We start from the raw sequence: 21,928 nt of genomic DNA, 5'->3' as shown, positions 1-21,928 counted from the left end.
GTGGCACATCTTGATGTAATTATTCAGAAATGTGGTTTAAATCTGACTCTTCCATTTTCTGTATCTTTTCCCAGTCTGATTAACATACACAATGAAAGTATTTATCTGTGAGGTTGAAAGAAAAAAGTGCCAGCTGTATGTTACCAAATCTAATGAAAGACATCTTGCTGTCTATGGAGGTTGATTCGAATTTTCCATTCTGCCTTGTTATCCTTGAGAGAATCCTCTCTGAATGATTATGACAACTGAAAATGTGGCAGCAGAAATTCTGAAGGGAAAAAACCCAAGTGATTAGAAATGAAAGTTTTTTTGCATATGAAATTTTATATTACTATATAATTGCAGTGAACTATAAGTTTACTGGAGTAAACATAACAATAACTTGTTCTCACAAAATCCTGCACTGACTTACAATTTAAGGAATCATTCACAATGTAGGAACCAGTGATTATTGAGCTGACGCTGGCAATGTATTAATTAATGCAATGAAGCAGCAATAATGACACTTGAGGGCATCATGCAAATCTTATATTTGAGTTATACTTAGAGTCAAATTAGAAATTACTCAAGGGACTTCACATTATAAACTTAGTCCATTTCAGACTTTTAGCAGAAACCTTTATTTCCTTTTTCTGTGGATAGTAAGTGCAGGTTTTTTTTAAAGTCACTCTCTGTCTAACTACACCTTTCACTATAGAATCATATCTTTGTTATAGAAATGTTATAAACCATTTTGTCAATTACCTGAGAGTCAGCAATTGGTATTTTCATAAGAATAAAAGGAATAATTTTTTTTAGAAGGCTTGATTTCAGTCTTGTGAATAGGAATTGCCTGTGATGTCTCCCTCCCTCATAAACAGTTTAACTGCATCAGCCATTGTGGCGATCAAGATCCTTTCACTTCAAAGTGTTTAAACCATCTCATTAAATATACATTAAGAATAGCATTGATGAACAGACATTCTTTCATTTCTCTGATTTTTTTGCCTTCTGTTTTCCTTTCAAGTCTTGAAATCTTTGGCCATTGGGATAATTAGTTTGCTCTTGAGATGGTGTCTCTCCTTTGGCTGTCAGCTTGCACAGGCACCTAAAGATAATTTAGCAATTGGAAGCTGGTTTATGACTAAAAGCATAAGTGTAGTCAAATAAGAAAATTTGCTGCCTATGACCTCTACCTTTTAGGAGTTTTCCTTCCATGTAATGCCAGGTGGATCATATCAGTGTTCATCATCTTTTTCCCCTTCCACTTTTGAAAATGAGTTATTTTAATCATCAGCCAAAATGAGAAATCTTTTATGGTCTTCAGAGAACATGAAGCAACTGGGAAGGAGAGAAGGAATAAAGGCAAACATAGTATGCTCAAGAGAGGAAGGAAGGAAAATTAGAATAGCAAATCCAGAAGTAGCCCTCTCTACTGGGTTTGCTGCATTATGGTACAAGTGATGGCTGAAACTATTGGAAGTCCTATGGAAATTACATCAAGAAAGTAGAGTGGCTGTTGTCTGTTCACAGCCCCCATGCATTAGAAAAACTTTCCTTTTCCTCTTTTTTCTTGATACTTTTCACTTGCTAGAAATTTTAGAATTTTTGTAAGAGGCAAATACTGGTTGTGGGATAGTTGGTTTTTCTCCCTTTTTTTAAATTTTTTTTTTTATTTGCTACACATGAAGATTAAAAAGAAAAAAAGAGGTGAGGCAAGATATAGTTAAAGCACCAAAGTTAACATGCTTTGTTTTGGTGTCTGAGTGAAGAGGTCAGGCTCTCTCAACTCGATAAACAGCCATATGATTGCAGTCTATAAAATCATTAGCAAAATGCAAAGCATGGAGGGGAGCACTGGCTGCTGCTGTTTTTTTCAGCTATAGTAACTGGAGGGCATTGAATGAAGCCAGGATGGGTGGGGATCAAAACAAACAAGATGAGCAGGATTAAGGGGTAGCAGGCCTGTGATCTCCTTGACAAGAAACACTGTGGGTGCCAAAAGTTCAAGCTGGTCCTAGGGCAAATTCATTTGAAGTTTTTGCATGAAAGACTGTTTTATTAGTAAAATGAAATTGTGATCTCTCTTAAAAGAAACCCTAAGTGATTCTATTTTTTTACAGTCACCATGAAAGAAAAAATTATTTAGTGTTTAAGTAATTCCCACTCTGAGAATGCTCAGAAAGATGGCAGGGTATGAGTAACTTTGCAAACAGACTTTGTCTTTTGAAGCTTGATTCAATTTTGGAAGAAGGTCCTCATATACTGTTGACAAATGAGATTGTAAGAGTGTAAATGAATGCAGAATAATAACTACTAGGAACAATAATATATGTAGGGTTTGGTAGTGTCCCATTCACACTGCACAGACAATTCTTTCACTAGACTTTAAAAGAAACACCCTTCTAGGTAAGCATCTCCCTTTCTGTAACCTATTTTTTTCTCCAAGTTGCCAGCATATTTCTTTCATGTAAGCATTAGATCAAACAAAATGTAGAAAGCAAGCAGTGATTAATGTCTTTCCACTGTGTTTTCAGTGTGGAAAAGCTCTCCATAGATAAGCCATATTTGCTCCTTAACTAGTACTAAAGTATTACATCTTACTACATGCTCCATTTTCCTATTGCAAATTTTAGCTTAATTTGGCATACAAAACTAACCTATCACTCCAGCATCTTTAAACCTTCCAAAAATCCCTCATAAAGCAAGCAAATGTAGTTTTGCATACAATGTGAAATGAATACGAGCTATTTTCCTCTTCATTTGCTTTATTCTTTTTTTAGTTGGTGAATGTTATGTGTTGGATGATTCAGGTTGGGTGGTTTCTCTTTATACAAAGATATGATTATCCTTTTAAAGTGAATATGGTTTAAAGTGAAACATACTATCAAATATTTTTACAGATGAAAAGCCATCAGTGGATTTCTAAATTCTACAAATTTCTCATGTGTGTGGCTATTGGATCAGGTAAGTGCTAAGTTAGCCATTAAAAATATAGGAAGAGGAATATGACAACTGTTAGATATGCATCACTACAAATCAAATGTTATTCTAGCCTTCAAAATACCTAAAGTTTATAATTTAAGCCAATCTGTTCCATTGCAACTTTCCTTTATTTTTTTTCTTGTATCTCCGTTTGATTTATTGGGAGAAAAAAAAGGAAGGAAGAAATAATCTTATCGGCTTGGTTTTACGGGAATAAAGATAATTTTTGGTGTTTCCACAGCTTTTATTATGCGATAACAAATATCCAAATATGTGTTTCTCATAAACCTCAGTTCTCTGTTCTTCAGAGTTGTTTTGGTTAGTCCCTGACATCTAATTCCTTTTTACTTTGGCGTCCACATATATGCTGTGACCTGAAGTTAGACCACCTGCTGGCTGACACCCTGTTAGCCTGTTTTAGAAATAGACTATTCCTGTCAACACTGCTCTCAGGTGTATATGTAAGACTCATATACATGCAGACTTACAGTGTCTGCCTTCTTAGTTATATTTGCCCAAGCAAACCTCACTGGGGAACAATTTGAGCCGTAAGCACCAGTCTACAGCATGCATGAAGAAAGCCTTTTTTATAATAGCTATAACTATATATAGTTGGTGAATGCTGGCAGGGGTACTAAACAATTTCATCAAGTATTTTAAAAATGAAATGTAACTTAGTAGAGCTTTGCTTTGAGCCCACTGTGGAGTAAGTCTGTTGGATTTCCTTCAAAAAACAATTTGTGCATTCCCTAATTACCATTTACTACCCTTTCGTTTCACAACAGAATATAGCTTGTGTGACAACTGACTCAAAACTGCTGAAACTTTCTGCTTAGATCACACATTTAAAGTGAAAAATGTTAACCAAAACCACAGTCAGATAAAGGAGTCTTGCCTTAATAATATATTACAGTTGTCAAAAGGCATCCTTGTTAAAACACATAGTATTGGAAAGAAACTTTATCTGATAAAGGACACTAATGGAAATATGTCAATGGCTAAAGGGTAAAACGATTTTTAAAAGCATTTTAGAATGTAATTGGGATCAAAAGAAACCTTTATTGGATTCTTTGCTTGATCCAGATGGTGAAATCCTGAATAGTGATGCAAAAGAGGCAAGAAATGTCAACAACAGTTTGTGTCCTATATTTGGAATGAAGCAAGAACATGCATACAGGAGGCAGATTTTGAGAGAATTGAATATTCACCAATGAGAACAAACAAAAAAAAAGGAGGTAGCACTTACTGAAACTAAGATTTTTTTTTTTAAACCACAGATTCAGAAAATTTGTCAGAGACCTAAAAGACATGATTAACAGTGTTATTTTTTCACTGATGTCAAAAAAATGGGGAAATTTGGTTTTTGAACAACAGGAAACTCTAAGCTGCTTAGCTACAGGTCACACAGAGGCACAATAAATGCAGTAGTCAAATAGAGACTGTAAACACAATTTAAGAATAAAAATGGGAGACTTCCATCAACATGGCTTCAGGACAAGCATTTTTTGGTAAACAAATCTGTTATCCATTTCACAGAAATACAGGTTTGATGGACACAAACAGCTATGTTGAGCAGTAAACTGTGTTTTAACATCATTTAAAATCACATAACTTACTAATGCGAACCCTACAGGTTAATTGCATTCTGTAGACTTCACAGGTGTACTTAATATCTTCTTTACCTCAGACTTCAACAGAAAGGCCAGTTATCCTCAGGGCAACCAGCCCCCTGAGATGGGAGACAGGGATGAGCATTAGAATAGACCCCCTGCAATCCAGGATGGAGTAGATGATGACCTGCTGAGCCACCTAGACCCTCCCAAGTCTCTGGTAATGAATAGACCCCACCCAAGGGCAGTGAAGGAGTTGCCAAAAGAGCTTGTTCAACTGCTCTCCATCATTTATCATCAGTCCTGATCAACCTGGAAGGTCCTAGATAGCTGCAGAGTGACCAGTGTGATGCCTCTCTGCAGGAAGGGTCAGAAGGAGCACGCAGGGAACTATGGGCCTGTCAGCCTGATCACAGTGCTGGGGAAGTTCAGGGAGAAGATCATCCCGAGTGCCATGCCATGGCACATACAGGACAACCAGGGGGTCAGCCATGGGCATAGAAAAGGCAGGTCCTGCTTGACCAGCCTCATCTCCTTCTATGGCAGGGCGACCTGCTTTGTGGATGAGGAGATGGCTGTGGATATGTCTGTCTGGACTGTAGTAAAGCCTATGTCACTGTTTCCCACAGCATCTCCTGGAGAACCCGGCTGCTCATGGCTTGCACAGGCTCTCTCTGCTGGATAAAAACGGCAGGATACCTGGGCCCAGAGTGTGGTGGGGAATGGAATTACATCCAGCTGGCACCTGGGCACTGGTGGGGCTCTGCCGAGCTCGGTACTGGGGCCAGCCCTGTTTGATCAAGGGGATCAAACAAGGGGATCAAGTGCAGTCTCAGTGAATTTGCAGGCAACAGCAAGTTGGCTGCGAATGTGGATCTGCTGGAGGGCAGGAAGGTTCTGCAGAGGGATCTGGACAGGCTGGATTGATGGGCTGAGGCCAAGGGTATGAGGTGCAACAAGGTGAAGTGCCAGGTCCTGCGCTCGGGTCGCAAAAACCCCCTGCAGTGCTACAATGTGGAGTTATTCAAAATGGTGGGATGCTGCTTTCCTGCCTGCTTCTGCAGGTTAACATCAGTCAGGGAGGCTTCTTTACATCATCAACCCCTAAGCATGCTAGGGTCCTGCTGTTTCAGAACCCCACAGCACTTAGCCCTATTAGGTCTCAATATGCCGTGGTGTGATTTGTGCATAAATACCAGGTAACAAACCCAGGGAGCTTTGTAACATTTTGGGTTTGTTCATCTACAGGCACAGTTGTTTCATGTTTTTGGGTGAAATATGTGTTTGTGGAGGAGAAACTGGGATTAGAAAGTGAGGCTCTAAAATATCTCTAAACACTCCTAAGGAATTTCAAGCTTGGGAACAGCAGTTCCCTAAAACAGAGCACAATTTGCAACATCTGGAGTTTATTACAATTTTAAATTGCATATAACACCCCAAGTATTTATTTTCCTTCTCACAGAAATCATCCTTTTTCTGGTGGCATTAATAATATACCTGTTTCATTAAACTGCTCAGGCACATGACTACTAGAAACTCTCAGTGGAGAAGAAGCTGAAGTTCCCTGAGTGCTACAGTATACTTGACGTAGTAGTAATATCTGCTGAGTTATGGGCTATATAATTTTTGAATCGTGTTCCACAGCACTCAGCAATATCTGTCATATGCTTTGTATCTATGTCACAGTTATTGCTGAGTTCAAATGAGTAATACTTAGGTTTATTTGAGAAATTCAGGTGAAAAGCTCCAAAAGATTTGTACTGTAGCAAAGTTTCATTTTCTACTGATGAGTCATTATTTTTTTATGAAAGTTTAATGAACAACAGCAAGCAAATAAAAATCATAACTGAGTTCACAAAGAAAGGTAGTATTGTGATGCCTTTTTCTGTGCTCACCTAAAATGTTGCTGACTTCCAAGGACAGGATTTTTCTTTCTTAATGGAACATGACTTAATTGCCTAGTTATAACTGTATGTTAATGTCAATAAAACTGCTTGTGAATGCAATGATTTAAAACCAGCAAGCTTTAAATTAGATCTCATGCATAGTATTCAGTTAGCCTCAAAGAGCAGAAATCAAAGATTTTCAAATAATCAGAAATGGAAAGTGGAAAAGACGTATTTAAGCCACTCTTTTTCTGTACAGAAGTTCTTCAACTTTTGTATCTTTATCAGCTGGAAATGCTCTGTTACTTGGGAAGTTTTTATCTTAGGCAGCCTTTATCTTTACCTTTGTGTGCCAGCCTTCCCACATTTTCGAATGCACAGCATTTTTTGTCTGGGAGGTGGAAACCAGCAGAGAATATTCATCTTTTACCCTTATCCACAACCTCTGCAGTCTCTCCAGTAGTAAAAGGCTCACAATTTCTCTGCTATACCACTATACCTGTCTGCCAGTCTTTACAGCAAAGGACAAAATGGAAATGAGAGTCTACAGCATATTTTAAATTCAATAGAGATCATTTTCCTTCATCATGTGTATAATATCTGGTAGATTTCTTTGGACCCATATTTACATCTCTATAGCTAGTGCTCTTTTAAAGCTCCCAGGCAAAGTTGAAATATTCCAGAAGCTGGATGTGAAATACTGTCTTAAGTGCTTGGATTACTTCATGTATACAACATTCTTTGCTAAAGGAGAGGAGATTTAGAGAAAGATGTGGGGTCTTATTCTTGCTGATGTCAGAGTACCTCTGAAGGGAGCAGGAAATCCTCACATGTCTGGATACCAGCACTTTGACCTTGACAGTGAGTTTACTTGGGTTGTGCCATTCTGCTCGGGCAAACCAAGCTCAAGTACATTGCAGTGCAACTAGAGAGAGCTGAGCCAGATTTAAAAATAGCAAGTACAGCAGCATGAATCTTGAGGTGGAGGCTGCATTAGAGTCTCAAGTTTCAATGGGGTCTCCAAAGTCTGTGGAACTGTTCTCTCACTAGCAGTGGTTAGCCTGTTCTGGCTGATCTAGTGATGTATTCCTGCTGCTTCAAGCAAGAAGTCCAAGGGACCAAGCACAGTCTACTTTTAGCATATGAGCACTGGCAACAAGGAAGAAGTAATTTCTCATCACTGTTGTGTTCTTCAGGCCTGAATATCAATGAATCCAGCCCTCCCCAGCTCCAAATAGTTGTGACGAGGTGTTTGAGCTGCAGAATCAAGTGCACTGTGGTCATGCACCCCTCGACCTGGAGAAGGCATATAGGATGAAGAGGCTTCATTTGCTTCTGCTGTCTCTTTGCCAGAGGAGCTTCCCTCTCCCTGAAGAACTGTCAGCACCTCAATCTAGTGCAGTCTGTGTGTTTTGTCACTCTGCATTGCTGATCCACCTGGTGGTGTCTTTACAGTGTGAGAGTAATTGCTTTTCTGCAATACCTCAGTCTCCAATTTAAAAAGGTTTCAGAGCTGGTGTCAGTGCAGCTCCCAAGCTGAGAGTGCTTGTCTGTCAGTGGTACAACTGGACAGGAACAGCTGTGCTCAGATATTCCAAATTCCTTGCCTCTTACACATGCTTTACCTTTTCTGCAAGCCTAAGATGATACAAGCACATTAATTCAAAGGTGCTCACAAAGATATCATGCCTTTTTTACTAAGAATAACAAAAGCAAACAGTGTGAATGTAGTGCTCTCTCACTGTCTGTTCATACTTTATGTAACATATTGTGCTTATCAGCTCTTCTTGGGCTTGTGACAACAACCAGATTAGTGCAGTAGTGCCGCTTTGAAGGAGCTGTGAGTTATTTGGGCGGTGGAAAGTAAATGCTTCTTGCATGAGTGCTGGGATTAAGAAGACTGTACCACAATGACTAATAGGAAACTAGGCCATGAGCTTTTGGGCAAGACCTGTTTGGTCAATTTAACAGTTTAGTCCCTTTGGTAATTATGCAAGCAGGCATCCCATTTCATACTGAAACAAGAGTTACAGATCTGATACAGCTTTGATATTTCTGCATGTCTCAGTGAATATTTGAAGAAGCACCCTGTGAAGATGGAATGCCCCAAGTGTAAGTGGGAGCTCCAAAACAACTGAAAATGACAGGGGACATGCCTCAGGCTCCCAGGCCTTTTTTTTTAAAATGAAAAATATAGAATGAGGCTCCCAGATATCCTTTTCTTTCATGTTCCATGCTTAGGGCCGTAGCAACTAAAAAGCCTTGCTGCATTGAGACTTGAGATAAGCTGAGGGAATATTAAATAAGCCAGTATGCAGAGATCACTGGGAGTAGGTAGGAGTTTGAAAGCTCCAGTTTATAAAAGTAACTAGGAAATTGTGCTGGTAGCTAAAAGATCAAACATTCAACTTATCAAAGGTTACGTTTGAAGTTTTGGGAAACCAAATAAAGAAATTCCTTGTTCTATTTCAGTGACTTCTGTGGCATAATTTCTTTGGCCATTGTACTTTCCTTAATAACATCTGATTTCTGTGGGGGTAATTTTAGCAGTGCTGCATCATACAAGATGCTTACAGAGTAAATGTTCTGCAAACAGTGTGTTAAATTGATTTCTTGTCCCTAATTGAGGTTGATTAAATGTAAATTTCAGGTTCTTGATCTAGGAGTTGTTGGCTTTTTGCCTTGGCTCTGGTTAGTGTGTTTCTTCTAAAACACACTTGAGCTAAAAGCACCCGTCTTTCTCAGTCCTCTATATTCATGTTGATAAAAATATTTTTATTTCTGGAGCAAGGCAGAGACTTTATTGAATATTTTGTCATTTGGTATATGACACCTAACAGCTCTGTGCCTCAAACCAGCTTTAACATTGTGCTGCTAATCTAGAACACAGGCTTCAAATGAGTTCAGAGGCAAGAACTGTAGCAGGACTAATGAAAATGAATTATATATGCTTCCTTATTTTGGCAATTTTGATTGAATTTTTTTTTTCCCATTTTGGAGAAGCATTAAAAGCATGTCTATAGAGAATTATACCTTTATGTGGTTTCTTGTGAAAATCACATTTGTTTGAGAAAGAATAGATGATTTTCTTTGAAGTAGAACCACAACCACTGAAAACCAGAGATATTTCTCCTGAGCAAAATGCCAAATATTTCCCTGTTTGTTTATAGGTCAAATCTCAAGGAGACACAGAATCCAGAGAACTTTCCTCTGGCCTAACCCTTAATTTATCCAGTAGTTTAGCTCTGCTTGTCTGTCTGCACCGTGAATAGGCTGATTCCAGTGGGACTATTTATACCACATAAAGTTAAATCATGAGTGAGCTTTGCAGGATTGGGACCTTCAGAGGCAACTGGCAGATTTAAAATGCATTATTCCAAAATGTGGCAGAGAGTTCTCTGTGTTATGCTAAATGGGCTTTATTGCACTGAACTAATCTCCTAGTTATAACTAATCTCTTGAAGCCTGGTTCTCTTCATCCTCATTTCAGTAAATGCAAAGTCATTGCCTGAATCAAGTCAGGGTGTTTGGCTTTTTTATTCCTTCGTCCTTAATTATTACATAACCTTTAATACAGGGTTTACAGAAGAGAGAGGTAGGTCCAGTGTATAAATTGGATTACTCCTCCTGGAACCTGTGGAGTTATAACTGTTTACAGTGACTAAGAATCTGGCCCATAAACTTCACTGAAAGGCTTTCTCTAACCTGGCAGTGTAATTAGACTGAAAGAGTTATTTTCAAGAGTTGTTACTACCTGAAAATGATTACTCACTGGGGCATCGTTAGTGTAATACCAAAGTCACTTCTCAAGGATGCTGGAAATCCAAACACTCTGTGCTGTTTGCATTCCTCAGTAGGACAGTTAATATATTGCCTCCTGTGTGGCTTGTGTAGTAAAACTGCTGTATTAACTATAACAGCGTTGGTACATGTTTCTCTAATCAAAAAATGAAACTGGTGTCTCTGGCAGTAGATAACTATACTCCTAGCAAGACAGATGCTTGTGCCTTTTTATAGAGAGAGTAGCTTTTCAATGTGCAGCAAGGACTCTACAAAACCACATAACAAAACAGTTTATATTTGCAGATAAGAAGTAACATCACTTATACTGAATAAGCTGGAGAAAGCCAAGCGGATAGATTTTAATACACTTCATCAGTAGTACATTAAGGAGCAGACCCAAAGCCTCATGGAAATGGAAAGAGGCTACCTGACTTCAGCAGGACCTTGGTTGATCCTGTAATCTTTAGGGTGTGCAGGCTCTCATGGGGGAAAGGAACCACCACACACAAAATATTTGAGTCATGATGGTGAAAATCATGGCAGTGATGGGTGAAATACCTGCAGCCATGTGGTCTGTTGCTGTCTTGTGCGGTAGAAGTGGGGAGATCAGGAAGAGGGGGCAGCTTCTCTCTGTGCTGTGAGCATCCTCTTTTCCTGCCTTGGCAGTGTGGTTGCAGTCTGCCAGGCACTGGTGGGTGCTGCTTGCCCTGCTCAGCAGCAATGCCAGCACTGAGAGCAGTGTAGCTGTCTCCTCCTGCCTCCATCCTGCTGGGTTAAGGGCAAGGGTAGTACCTGAACCTCAGAGGTCTCTCCGGGCCTTTCACAGGCCTTAGAAATATGTGAGAACCAAGTCCTCTCCAAGGTGTTCCAGTTGCAGCTGTTGCTGCAGGCTTGCCTGGTGAGGCTTTGCCTGTCTCCTTGGCAAGAAATCAGGTATTAATAGCATCTTTGGTGGTCTAGCCACTTTCTTCCTAAAAATCCCACTAAGACTTCATTCTTTGTTGGTAAAGATAAGAAAGTGTTTTCTCATGATAGTTCATGTCAGTCCCCACCACAAGACAGATGGAATCACCATCAGCTGTTGTGTATCTGTGCTTATCAGATCTGGGCAGAGAGTGTGGGGCTGTTGCAAGCTGGGGGAGGCCTGTACACTCTGCTCCCACCCCTGCTGTCCCTGGGCCCTGTGCACAGTCCCCCCTCACCCCAGCTCAGGATGGGGTGTTCTCAGGCAGGGAGCAGAGACATTGCCGTGGCAGAGCAGCAGAACATCACAGCAGCCACATCTGCAGAGTTCTGCACACATCGGGCTGGAGATGCAACGTATCTCATTGTACAGGCACAAAATGCTTTGTGTCTGGACTTAAAATAGGAGCTCAAGCACGAAGACATCTGTTTTACATCAGCTGTACATATGAATGCAAACACTGGTCTTTAAAGGTAATTTTTACTAATGCGCTCCCCATTGCAAACTTCCCTGGCTTGATGTACCATGAGGGTGATACACCCGATGCCAGCAGCACACCGTGTTTCAAAGCAAATTATAATATGCTGCTAACGTGAAGCTTAAGATGTGCTTTGTTAAAAACCAGCTTTTATCTCAGAGAAAAGGTTTTCTCTCTAACATCAGAGACAGTCTACACTGCAGAAAAATAACTCTGCCTCTGAAAGTTATCTGGCCAAATTAATACTGGCAGTTTCTAGGAAGCTATATCAGGGAATGCTGCGTTATTTCGTTTTTCTCCATGCTAAGCTTTTGTCCCATTTTATGTATTTATGCTTTCGCAATGTTTAATACTTGACCACTGAGGGTTAATCTGGTGCAACATGGATACAATGAAAATATTTTCTTATCCATTTTTATCCTAATTTGAGTTCTAAAATAGCTGTTGAACTGGTTAAATGATGGCTTCTTAGTATTTCTGTATTCTCTAAGCACAATTTTGAATGCTCTGTTTAGAAGTTACTCTAATCTCTTAATGTAACTGATTGTAATAATTCTAGTAATAGATAAAGTCACCCAGGAATCACAAAGAAATTCTAAGTACAGAAAAGGTATGGTACTGAGATGAATGATAGGAATAGATTTATTTTGTGGAGCAAAATATCCAAAAAGAAGTTTCTGGTAAAGTATCAGTTGCTACAAATTTGTGCTGAGCTAAAAAAAAATAATTCTCCACTTTTGTGAAGTCTACAGAGAACCACTTTTATACATGTATTAATCAGCACTGCCTGTCTTAAAAGCTAAAACTGGAGAGAAAAAGTTGAAGATATTAGGATGTCAGTGTGGTGAGAAGATGAAATGTTTTCTTCATTGTTGAAATATAAAAGAGAAACTTGGCAGTCATTTGACTGGCTGGATGATATTATATTAGGTATAATGATTGTACATTTAGTAGATACATAAATGGTTACTAATGCCAAAAAGACATGAAAACATGATTTTCTCTGCTTTGAAATTGGGAGGAACCCTATGCCACATATTTATTTAGGAGAATTGTAATACTATCAAAGGAAGAGACCTCTGACATTATTAATACCACTAATTAATTTTTCCTGTCAGGAGGGTTCTCAAACCTAATTTAGAAGGACCTCTGTGATTTGCCAGCACTGTGCTCACTGTGTAGCTGTTCCAGAGTGGGCACTCATTAGTGGCAGTTACCTTGTACTCCTTTAGCAAGGGCTGCAGGTGCAAGGCAGTCTGAGGCTTCATTTTCCTTCTTTCTGCATAACCTGTGCAAATTAAGAACAGATATTTTGGTATCAAATATTTAAAAAGTACATTTTTTATGACTTTCTTATATTTTAATGAGAAAATGGAGGGAGGAGACAGATTTTGTAACTTTTAATAAGACTTCCTAGACAACATCGGTATGCTTAATAAATTAGTCATCTTTTTAGCACTCTTTGTTTGCATTACTTTCCTCAGCCAACACTGAAGGAGGTTATTCTGATGATGAAGGTAAAATAAATGGGCTGATGTGAACTGAGGGAAAGCCTATTATAGATCCTGTGTGAGTGGCCTTTGAGAAGACGTGTAATGGTTCAGAGAGCTCCCAGATCTTGAGTCCTCAGGCATCTGCTCCAGATCTTGGTAAAGAGCTGAGGCCACCATCCTTCTCTGTGCATAGAACGTGTCTGCTGCCTTCCTTTGTCTTCCCGGGTTGCTGTAGCCACACGTAATTGGTTGTGTGTGAGGGGCCTCCTGTGTCATCTCAGTAGCTGCTCTCTTATCTCTTTTTTTCTGTGGCACAGTGATGCTTTCCACAAACATCAACAGCCTGATACTCCTTTTCAAAGTCACAACAGTCTGACAGGCTAAAAGTGCCTGGTTGGCAGTTTCCTGTTTTGGAACAGACTCCTGACTGCGTTTTGATTTTTTAACTGCACCATGGGGAAGAGCTTGCAGCTTGACACAGCCATCATACTGTAAAAATATGTTCTATTAAATCATTGTTTATTGCTTCTATTACCTTTCGTTTTATTTTTTCTGAGAGAGGCAACAAAAATAAATGCTATTTCTTTTTTTTTCCCAGGGGAAAAATAAAAGACAGTTATATGATGGGAAGAGGGATTTTTTGGCTTGTGGAAGACTTAACAAGAACACATACGTACTCTTGACCCTCTAGTGAGGAACTGCAGAAAGAAAAAAGTCAAGATTTTCTATGCAGTGGGTGTTTATATGCTTAACAGTATTCAGCTTCATAAGCTGTAATAGAAACTTCTTTTGGTAGGTCTTTCATCTCTATAAACAGCTTACTGCCGCCATCACAGTTAATTTGATTAGTGGCACTCAGACATGAACCCAGTGAAACAGCAGCTTAAGAGCACTTTTGCAACCAGTGACTATATTGGGAATTCTAATCTTTGTCAGAGCTGCACAGGAGGACAGCTACTTCTCTCACATTTCTTAATGTTTTAAAACTGTTTTGAACACTTATGTACTTCAGGGAATGACATAGAAAGGGTGAGAGAGATTATCACCTGACAAAACTTTCTTGAATTAGGTCATAGCAGGCTGTTTCGTTTAAGAGTTGTTCCTTTGCCTACGTGCTTAAAATCAAGCTTTCCTTCTCAACTCTTGTATAAGACAGGGCAGTGTTTTTGCTCTGTGAACACAGAGGATGCATGACTGTGGTGTCAGAGGAAGAAGGACAATACCTTTCTCAAATATCCTAGAAAATAAGGATGGGATTCCTATCTTATATGACAGCTGGATTCTGTATGTGTCCCAGGATTGTTCTGTGCTGCTCCCTTAAATTGCCTTCCCACGACTATCAGTGTTTATTGTAGTAACATGGCTCTGTTTCCTATTTCTCAAGTTGGATATCTGGTGTATTTACTCAGGTAATTGAGGAATGCACAGATCCTTTGGGTACTGCAGATTTTTAAATGGAAAATATAAAAGGCAAATGATTGTGGCAGAAAAAGAAGGGAGAGACACGGTAGGCTTTGAGAGCTCATTCAAGGAGTCTTTTGGTATAAAAAGATTGGAGAAATCTGTTTGACATGCAGGTGGCAAAGGCAAATCTTGTACCTGGGAAAGGATATAATTCCCTTCTCTCCTCTGTTGGGGAAGTACTGATCATACGTTTGTTAAAAAGGCCACACCTGATCCTATCTTGGTGCTGTAAACCAGAGCAGAATTAGGTCTTATCTCAACATCTCTGCTTGCATAAAATAATAATGTATGCTTTTGATAATCACTGGTTTGGTGTGGCTGCCAAAATGATTAGTAGTGAAATGGTTAAAGTGAAGGTATTTAAGCACTACCACTTGGTTTTATAGTGAGCACCTGCTGAGATAAATTCAAGCTCCTAGCATCAGTTGCTTTTAAAAAAAAAAAGTAAATAGAAGTTTAACTTCTGTAAGTCTTTGACTTGGCAAATTTTAGGAAAAGCAAAACTATGCAGCAGTTTATGTGACAGGTAAATAATGTCTTCCCTATAAGATTTGAATTTCAGATGCTACAGGGGCTCTTGGCTCACACAGGTTTAATAAGTAATATGTCTTCCAGAAACCATATATATCTGAGAATAGACATACACTATGGCATTATGGATGGCACTGCTTCTGACCAGTAATTTTAATGTGCAGGGTTGTTGTTTTTTTTTTTTTTTTCTTTTTTCTTATGTGCTTTTTTCCCTGAGTAGTTAGAATTGACAGAAAGTTATACACTTGATTGCAGACATATCAGTACTTTTCTCACTGTCATATGAAGGCAAATGTATTGTTCTACTTTGAATGTAACATTAACCAAGCAATTTAATGCACCTCAAAATTATGGCAAATATTCTTGTGATACTATGAGAACGTATGGTTGTGTAAAAGGGTTGTTTGGGTCTTGCTTTTACTAGTGCTGTAGAGTAAGCCATGACTGCCAGGAGAAGGAGGAATATAGTGCTCACCAGCTGGTTTTTCCCTACCAAAAATTCTTTGGATCAGGGTATTTTATCTAAATATATTCAGAGTGCATATGAAATATGTTCTGGATACATTCACCTATATATTTTAGATAAAGAGCAGCTTTGAAAATTCCAGCTGTTTCACACACAATGTGCCAGCAGCAGTCAGATGACAGGATGTCTGCAAAACTGAACAGAGTTTCTTTAAACAAATTATTCAAACTCCCAGATCAGGTATGTCTTATCATCTGTCTCACAACCCATCAACCATCCCGCCCCTCCCTGGGAAAACATGGGAAAGCAGGAGTGTCTGGAAGGATGATGAATAGAGATCTGATAAACAAAGGTGGAACAAGGCTTTCATAACTGGCTGTGCCTTTGGAGGAGTGCCCTGCTCTATTGTAGCCTATGTGGATTTACACTGGTAAATTGTACTGTAGTGAAACAAGTTGTTCAGTCCTAGAGGCAATTTGCAGGGAAACAAAGGCTGTTGTATTATATTGGCCAATAATGGCTACTGTATATTTTTTGGTTTCTGCTGTGCAGCTTGGTTTCAGGGGCCTGAAAAAATGACAGGAAAGTAATGTAAAAGTGCATGGCTGGAAGGACTGCTTAATAAGATACAGAGCCTCTTATCTCTAAGTAGTCTGTGTGGGTTTAATAGGGTCCAAATGTTGTGACGAACATTTATGCAGACATCAGAGCAGTGTCCTGATTTTTTTTTTAAAGGGCTACATACTCCAGGCCTGCTGACGTCAATGCAAGTGTGAATGTCTCAGCTTCTTATAAATGACTTAGTGTGCACTGCAAAAAACTGATTTAGTTCACACAATTTTTAACTCTCAGCCATACAGACCTCTCATGTTACTCAGGACAACGATATACATTTTAGCTCTAAAATTCACAAGGGTCCACTTAGTACACAAAGGATTCTTTTGTTTGAACAATTGCCTTTTTCGAAAGTGCTTCACACTGTTGGCACAAATAGTTGATTCTGCTTCTTGAGAGAAGGAGAAAATAGGCATTTAAAGGTGGTGTGCCACCTATGCCGTTTGTTGCTTGTGTTTTGTAGTGATACCACTAGATGCCATAGTGTTGAAATTCCAAACTGGAAGTGTCAAAGACTCCCAACAGATGTCATGTTGCATTGGATATATGTTTGTAGAACACTTATCTCCTTTTGGAAATCCCACATCTAGGTTTTTTCAGTGCTTATCATCTGCTGAGTACAGAAGTGGTTGTGGTAAGGAAGGGACAGACCACAACTTTTCATTCTTGCAGCCAGTGACTCCCTCAGAGGAGAAAAGAAATTTTAGAAGTCTGTAAGGCCTGGCTTGTCTTTCTGGTAATGCCAGGGATCCTTGGGGGCTGTTTTAAGTCACAATATACAGCATGGCCAATGTCTGCACTTCACTTACCAGAAGGAGGGAAGTAATCTTTCCAGAACTCACAGTCTGAGTCCCTTCTTAGGTACTGACTAACCACAAAATTATTTAAGACAAAAAGAAATTATTTACCATGAACAGTATTAACAAGCCTAACTAAAAACTGCTGCTACTGAGCAGAGATCCCATCAGACACCAGTTTGTCACAGCTTTAAAAGTTCTTTTATTAGAATGCTGAAAAACAGCTGTATTGAAATAAATATCTCAACTTACATAATGTATCCACCTATCATAATTATGTATAGTTGTGAAATTCAGGTTCAGCAGGTTCAGCATACAACAGATTCCTGCTTGCAAGTAAACTGTGCTTGTTTAAAAAGTCAGAAGTAGAGAGAAAGAAGAACATATTTGAAAAGGAAGGTATTTCAAAGAACTTTCCTGGGAGAGTTTGAAGAGTTTCATGTTTATTCTGTAAATGCTGCAAAGGAAACTCCACTTTAAGCTGCCTAGAAAGTGCATTTTTTCAGAAAACTTTTCATACTTTAAAACTAAGTTTTAATATGGCACAAGCCAGCAAATTCAGGCAGCACATCTAAGAAAACAATTTTTTTTCTCATCACAGAAAACCTGAAGCTAATCCAAGGAGAATAAAAAGGCACTTCTTCCTTCACATTTATACAATTTAAGAAGCTGTTGTACAAAGCAGACAAAAAACCTGTCACCAACCTCTTGATCTCCATCTTGAAAAACAACAATGGTACCCATTCATTACTTCACCCAATATCTCTTTCTGTTCTGTTTAATGGGAACTATTCTCTGACTGCAGTGTACTTCAGTGAAGAATTTTTAAAAAGCCTCTGCTTCCACACTTTGCTGCTTTATATTCGAGCAAAAAACTCCTCAAAAGTTTTGCACTTATGCCTTTGTATAAATTTATGTCCATACATAAACCTGGGTAATATAAACAACAAATGTTATCTGTGCCCTGTGCTGCGCTTGTTCCCTGCTTACTTCCCATTTATGAATGATGAGAATTCTGTGCATGGGAGTGGCAGAGATATGAAATCTTTCCTCCTGTAGAGCTGTTTCCATTTCACTCCTTTTAGCCAGAGTTTAGAAATTGCTGGAAGTTTGAAGGACTGAAAGTTTTTGGGTGGAAAATTTTACTTTTTTCCTCCCATCTTTCCAGTATCGGTTTTTAATTCCTTCTGGGTCTTCTAGAAAGTGTCTCTGTTCCTATTTGGTTCTGTAGTTCCTGGATCATTGCACTTATCCATATCCACAGTGATATATCACTGTGGTGTCTGATTTGCAGTGGAAAAGCAAAGGCTGTGGGGGCTGTTTGTTTAAGAGTAAGCTATTTCCATACTCTTTCTGGTTCAGTTTTGGAATATGGAAATCTAAGTCTAATAATTTTAAAGAACCTGTAGGGACTCCTTTTGTATAAGGAGGAATTTTAGTAGCATGAGGCTGTGGAAGTGAACGTCATCACATGCTGGCCCACAGCATTTGTTCATTGAAAAAGGAAAGCATTTAATATTGAATCTCAGAATGGCCTCCACAGAAGACAATCATTCAGCAGTCAGGCTGCTCAGCCCTTGCTCCTGCAGCAGCCTGCTATGATGCGACAGTGCAGTAATGAAGACTACAGGAGTGCAGAAGACTTGCTTTGACTTCTGCAAACTTCTACAAACTCAGCTCTGCTCGTAAGTTGTATGGCAGGACCCAGCACATACCTGGAGTCACCCAGCATCATCTGATTTTGTTGTAATCCGAGGAGTGCCCTACTTATCTTACTTGTTCAGTAGCAATAGTTAAGGAAGAGTCAAGCCCAAATAAGCCTATAATGCAGTGCTACATTGCTTTTAGTGAAAACTGAAACAATATCCACCTGTTGTAGAGCATACCTGAGCTTTTTAATTTATTATTTCAGCCCCATTTAAGGGGATAATGGCATGATTGAGGGAATGCATTAATCACACATACATCAGTACTGGAATTTGACTAGGAACAGGTTAGTTCTTGATCACAGCAGATGTTCTATATTATAGCAGGGAGGAGAGGGGAGGAAGTTGCAGTTAACAAAGCATTTACCTGTGCTTGCTATTGCTCTGGGTTTTTTTGTATTTTTTTTTATCCAGGTGTGTTAGTCAATCTGTATTATAGTCATGCAGGAGTGAAGCATAACTAATGCATTTCTGACACACTTTTTATTTCAGAAAGTTAAGAGTATAGAGCAGTAGATGGGATTTAGTGAGAGCTGTTCTCTGAGCTCTGGGTGAAAGGCCTTTCTGTGTCAGAGACCTCTTGGGCCACACTGAAGTCACTGTGAGATGGCCCATGTGTAGGTGCATTGCCCAAAACTGAACTCTGTGCTTTCTTGTTTCCTCTTTTTGTTCCACTAAACCCTAGAATTGGGTAAGAATTAGGGTATTTGAAGCAATATTTTATGCACAGGCTGGATTTCCCGTCAAAGTCAATGGGTAACTTCCTACAGCTGCAGCTGGCTGGGAGAGCTGCTGTCACCAACTCATTTCCTCTGCAATGACCCTTTTCTCTCTGAAGTTGTGCTTATTTTTATACCCAGATTTCACAGTAACTTTTATTGTTAATTTTGTGTACAGTGAACAGAGAAGTTTTTGTTTACTTAGCATGAGACTTAGCAGCCACTGTGGTGTTTATCAACTATGACACTCATTTCACATCTCATCTGCTATATGAGTGAAATGTGAAAATAATCATGTTTTTCTAGCATATCAGGGGTGAAATTACTTACAACCAACAGGAATGGCTGGGGTTATTTTTAGTCTTCTGTGTTAGTGTAATTTACCAGACAAAAACTGGAACCACTCTCCTCTTCTCACAGGTTTATAGTAGTAGTAAGTGCCAAAAGTACAGATCTGCTACAGCTCACAAACCCATTGCTGAGTTTTAAGATACAAGTCTCAATGGCAGCGTTGTTTTTTGGCAATTATTTTACTATAGCACCCCCAGGCAGATTCAGAATTTTCTGATTGCTGGCCTTGCAGGTAATCACAATTGGCCAAATTCTGTTGCTCAAGCACATTGAATACAATTTTGGGCAGACATCAGTATCAGTGCTTGATGTGCTTTCTAGTCATTAGGAACAACAGACCAGAGGTTGGAAGGTGATTTCTAGTAGTAAAAAATATTTGATTGGAAAGAAATGATGTTTCTTTTACTTTGCACTGGAGAAGGCAAATATTTGCAAGGAAGGGAAAAGACAAGCCTGTGCTGTCCCCTATAGAGTGTAGCATCAAATTACAGTCAACAGGCTTTTTAAAGATTGAGAGGAGTAATTAATCCATAGTACAAAAACTCCTAAGAAAGTCACTGCCTTGTCAGAGCAGAGTAGAAGATAAGAAGGATGAAATAAGGCAATGAGAAATTGCTGAAAAATTTAATCGTGCTTTGTAATGGGACAAAGAGCTAGGGCCCAGGGGATTTGGTCTTTAGTTGGGTTTTTTATGGGTGAGTGGGGTGGGGTTTTTATCTTTTTGAGAGCAAGATGGGTTTTAATTCTGATATGGCTTCCATTGTGAACATACTCATTATAAGTCACTTGATAATAACTCTGAAACTGATTAGTTCCTTAAGGCAATGCTTTGATGAAGTTTAGAAAGTAGTTTGAAAAGTCTGTAAGAAATTTCATGTTTTGCTTTATAGGCTTCAGATTACATATATAGTGCTAGTGTCATAATGAACATTAGGGGAACCAATTTGGTTGCATACCTAAATACAGTTAAACCAGAGAGCTCCAGGCTTACCTTTATGACTTTATATATCTATTATACATCAAAGGGACATGAAAGTTGTGCTCTGAACCAAGAAAATTCACAATTACAGGAAAAGAAATTAACACACATGTACTCAGCAAAACCACAGTGCAATTCATTAGAAATTAATTAAGCATCTCACTGCAAAATCCTTATAAAGACAAAACCCCCACTGGTCCAAATTCACTGCTAGCCTAGAAGGAACTAGCTTCCTGAAAATTTATTTTATCTCAAGAATTTTTATCTTAAATGTTGGAAAACAGGTGGAATTTCTCAGAGCAATGATTACAGAATAATGCACTAGACTTGAGCAGGACACATTTTGTCTCAGGTAATCCCCAGTTTTTTTCCTTTTAAGGTTGAAGAAGTAATACACAGATTTTTCCTTAAATGTGGTAAATATGGTAAAATAGGATGCAAAGATCATTTTGCTAATAAGGACTTGGATTAATCCAGATCTCTGTCATCATTTAAAGACAATTTAGGCCATTATCCTAAATTTCTTAGAGAGATTCTCTTTTCAGATTAAGGTGTCCCATCCAGTGACTTGCAAGGGACACCAACCAATGAAACAAGGTCTAAATTCTCTTTCTCCTGTAACTATGTGAACAACAGACAAATTGTGCTGATGAAAATACATGTGCAACCTGACTCCTGTCTATATCACATTTTTCTATCTAAAATATCTATATAAGGTGTGAAGATAGCTCTTATCTGCATGCAAGTCTTCTAAGACTCCCGGAGTTTGTTTCCATGGTTGATAGCAACTTATTAAATGAAAGATTGGCCTGAAGCACATGCTAGAAAAAAAAATAGGAAAAGCAGTGAGGGAGCTTTATGTAAGACATTTACAAATTGTTTCAGATATTCAAACTTATAACAGTGCAGTTGCTTGAAGATGTTTGAGACTGTGTTTCTGTAGCTATCTTTGGCAGTAGTTCCAAACGATACTTTTGTACAGAATTGCTCTTTGTTAAAGGAAAGTGATTGAGTAGTGCAGTTAAGTATGATGAGAGAAGCCTCACCAGGAGCTTATTTGCAGGTGGATTTGAAATCCTGTATCCTACATGTACACAGACAGTCCTTTCCTCTTTCTAGCTG

The 21,928-nt window shown here is 38.9% G+C and overlaps 1 long non-coding RNA gene across 1 annotated transcript in view; it reads left to right on the top strand.

Moving 5' to 3' along the window:
• Window positions 1-2,882: 2,882 nt before the first annotated feature.
• The window catches only part of LOC109951008, a 432,683-nt gene continuing 413,637 nt past the window's right edge, over window positions 2,883-21,928 (top strand). The window contains exon 1 of the long non-coding RNA XR_005602591.1: window positions 2,883-2,946. This is a non-coding gene — a long non-coding RNA (uncharacterized LOC109951008). The remainder of the gene's footprint in view (window positions 2,947-21,928) is intronic.

The sequence above is a fragment of the Corvus cornix genome, chromosome 9 (assembly GCF_000738735.6).
Source record: "Corvus cornix cornix isolate S_Up_H32 chromosome 9, ASM73873v5, whole genome shotgun sequence".
Lineage (NCBI taxonomy): Eukaryota > Metazoa > Chordata > Aves > Passeriformes > Corvidae > Corvus > Corvus cornix.
Note: the sequence above shows the minus strand (reverse complement) of the source record. Positions and strands in the feature narration are given on the sequence as shown.